General features: G+C 40.1%; 1 non-coding gene across 1 annotated transcript; it reads left to right on the top strand.

The window, feature by feature from the left end:
* The first annotated feature begins 721 nt into the window (after nt 1-721).
* On the top strand, nt 722-828 carry LOC140005420 (small nucleolar RNA R71). The gene has a single exon (XR_011813257.1). It is a non-coding gene; the product is annotated as a small nucleolar RNA R71 (small nucleolar RNA).
* The last annotated feature ends 2432 nt before the right edge of the window (nt 829-3260 follow it).

Here is a 3260-nt window from a genome sequence, read left to right as displayed (position 1 = left end):
CTTTCCTTGAACTTGGGACTCCAAACGATTGATTGTTATAGCCATTTGATTCATTTGATTTTGCAATGATTGCACCTATCCCAATTGATTTCTCATGCTTTGCAGGTCTGAATCCGTCTTTTGTTGATTAGCAAGTAATTGCTTCATCATCTCTTCCATGGACGGACTTGAATTTGAAGGGGGTGGTGGTGGTGGTGGGCGAGGATGGTACTGCTGTTGGTGTCCTTGCTGTCTATTTGGCACAAAGTTAGACTGCCTATTTCCTCCATAGCTAAGGTTGGGGTGATCCCTCCAACCAGGATTGTAGGTGTTTGAGTATGGATCATACGGCTTTCTTGGCGCGGGCGCGTGGCCAGCCATGTTCACCTATTCTGCAGTTTCTTCTTGAACCAGTGGACACATTTCCGTAGGATGACCTACGGCAGTGCACACCCCACACACTTTGGCTTGCGAGGCACTTCCCACAGCTAATTGTCTGACGAAAGATGTTAATTCGGAGATCTGCTGTTGGATAGAGGACGTTTCTACCTCATTCACCCTACGCGTCGGGATGTCCTCTCTTGAACCAAACTGCTGTGAGTTCTCAGCCATCCCTTCAATCAGCTCCCATGCTCCTCGAGGAGTTTTGTTCACCAACGCCCCTCCACTTGCAGCATCGATTATGCTTCTGTCCCTGAAAAGCAACCCTTCATAGAAATATTGAATGAGCAGTTGCTCACTTATCTGATGCTGAGGGCATTTGGTGCATAGTTTCTTAAACCTCTCCCAGTACTCATAGAGTGACTCGCCTGGGTGTTGTTTGATGCCACATATCTCCTTCCTTAGACTTGCAGCTCGAGATGCCGGAAAGTATTTGTCCAGAAATTTTTTCTTCAATTGATCCCACGTGGTGATACTACCAGGCGGTAGGTAGTAGAGCCAGTCTTTTGCGGAGTCTTTCAAAGAGAAGGGGAAAGCCCTCATCTTTATTTGCTCTTCTGTAATTCCCGGAGGCTTCATACTGTTGCAAACGACGTCGAACTCTTGCAAGTGCTTGTAGGGCTCCTCACCTGGTAGACCATGGAAAGATGGCAAGAGATGAATTAAACCAGATTTTAGTTCAAAGGGAGTGTCATCATTTAAATTTGGAAAAGTAATGCACAATGGCTGCTGATTTAAATCAGGAGCAGCCAACTCCCTTAATGTTCGTGCATTTGCCATAGTGACTTCCTCTTGGTTTGAATCACTCGAATTGTCACCAGACAAATTTGTCGGCTCAACCTCTGGATCAAGTCCCTGAGGTGCAATACCGTATTGCTCTTCTCTGAGCCGCCTGGTCTCTTTCCTGGTTCTACGCGCGGTCTTCTCTATTTCAGGATCGAAAATTAATTCGCCTGTACGAGAAGAACGAGACATAAACTAGAAAAATATCAGAAAATTAGAACAAAAATGAACTTAAAAAGAAACAAATGATTAACGCCAGTCCCCGGCAACGGCGCCAAAAATTGACAGGTGTCGAGCCTGTGCAATAATAAATACCTACTCGAGAAAAATGAAATTTCTGTGTATAGTAGTGAGTAGGGTCGAATCCACAGGGATTGAAAAAAATTCGATTCTTTTCAAGTTCGGGACACGGGGGATTTTTATCAGATAAAACTAAAAATAAATAATTAAACAATTTAACTAAAAATAACACGCTACGAGGGTTATTTAAATCAGATTGCATGTTCTCCTAGTATGTGAAAATACTAGTTGTCACTAATATTAACCAACTAAACAATTACGGATTTAATTGATTAATTTGACAAGAGATTAATAAGTCAAATTGCACATCGGGCCCTTGATATCCAATTAACAAAATAATCCCATAGAAATTAAAATAGAAAACATGCAAATATTAACAAATTAAGGAACACGTAAAATTAATTAGATCTCACAGATATTTGGGACTGCGTCTTCGCGTTGATCCTTGACTAGAGGAGAAGATTAGCCACGCCTCATAAGAAAATTCCCACGCAATTTAATTGAACTCAAAGACATTTATCTCTTACTAATAATTAAAAATAAGAATTGTATTCTCTGTAGTCTAATACAATAAAAATTAGTCTCATGGAAGAGACGGAAGAAAACAAGACACACGAGAAATCTTCACCCCAAAACTAAAAACTTCTCTTCCCAAACGGAAGAGAAGAAGAAAAACTGATTCTGTAAAAAATGTCCGGCCCTCTCTCATTCTCCTCTGCACTAGTTTTATATGAGAACTAGTTACGTAGGAAGCAAATAGAAAAGCTACTTTCATCATCAAAGTCCACCTATGGCTAATGAGTACATCTCCCAAAAGAAGAACACATTTTCTAAATCAATGTTACGTGGTCCCTGCAGAATTCTCTCCTTTTGACTTCTTATTGCTAGTGGACTTGTCAGGACTTAATAATAGGAAGGCAACTCTTCATCAGCAATTCCGTTGGTTTGCACAATTTGGGCTGATTGTGGAAAGCTTTTAGAAGCTTTCACGTGTGGAGAGATCTTCTCAAGAAGGTTCCCTTTTAGCACTTTTCTGCTCCACTTTCTGAAATTATATCCAAATACCAAATATAAATATATATTGACAATTAAAGCAATATTTGGCAAGGATAAAGAGGAGAATTAACAATAAAATTACTAACAATTAACATTCTATCAATGGGTGTGGTGAGAATCTTTCTTAATTGGAATAGGGTGTATTACACAATGGATTTTAACCTTTGGATCTATGGCCTCTATCGTTCACCTCAGATTTCTTCTCTTCTACCCAACAACAATTAGAGGTATGTTTCCTTTTCTCCTACCTATTAGGTTTTCTTCCGTCGGAATTTTCTTCTTTTTTTTTGTTCTTGTTCAATTTTTTTGCTCTTCCTCTTTGTGATTGTGCTATTTTTCTAGGGTTCCTCCCCCAGCTGTTTGCCTTCTTGCGGAGGTTGTTCTTTGACGGAATTTTCTTCTGTGCCTTTTCCCTTCTTCTTTTATTTTCGCTTGCATGCTGGAATAGATGTTTTCGGTCGGAATTTTCTTCCTTTCTTTTGTTCCTATTCAGTTTTTTGGTCTTCCTCTCCCAGCTTTTTGCCTTCTTGCGGAGGTTGTTTTTTTGTCGGACTTTTCTCCTGTGCCTTTGTCCTTTTATGTTTTACGTTATTTTGTTGTTTTTCAGGATAGCCTTGTGCGTTCGTCTTCCAGATCCGCGTGGAAGTACTATCTTTTCCCCCTTCATTTTTTTAAATCTCCTTTTCGTTTGAGCTGTCTTT

Source organism: Coffea arabica, chromosome 4c (assembly GCF_036785885.1).
Source record: "Coffea arabica cultivar ET-39 chromosome 4c, Coffea Arabica ET-39 HiFi, whole genome shotgun sequence".
Classification (NCBI taxonomy): domain Eukaryota; kingdom Viridiplantae; phylum Streptophyta; class Magnoliopsida; order Gentianales; family Rubiaceae; genus Coffea; species Coffea arabica.
Note: the sequence above shows the minus strand (reverse complement) of the source record. Positions and strands in the feature narration are given on the sequence as shown.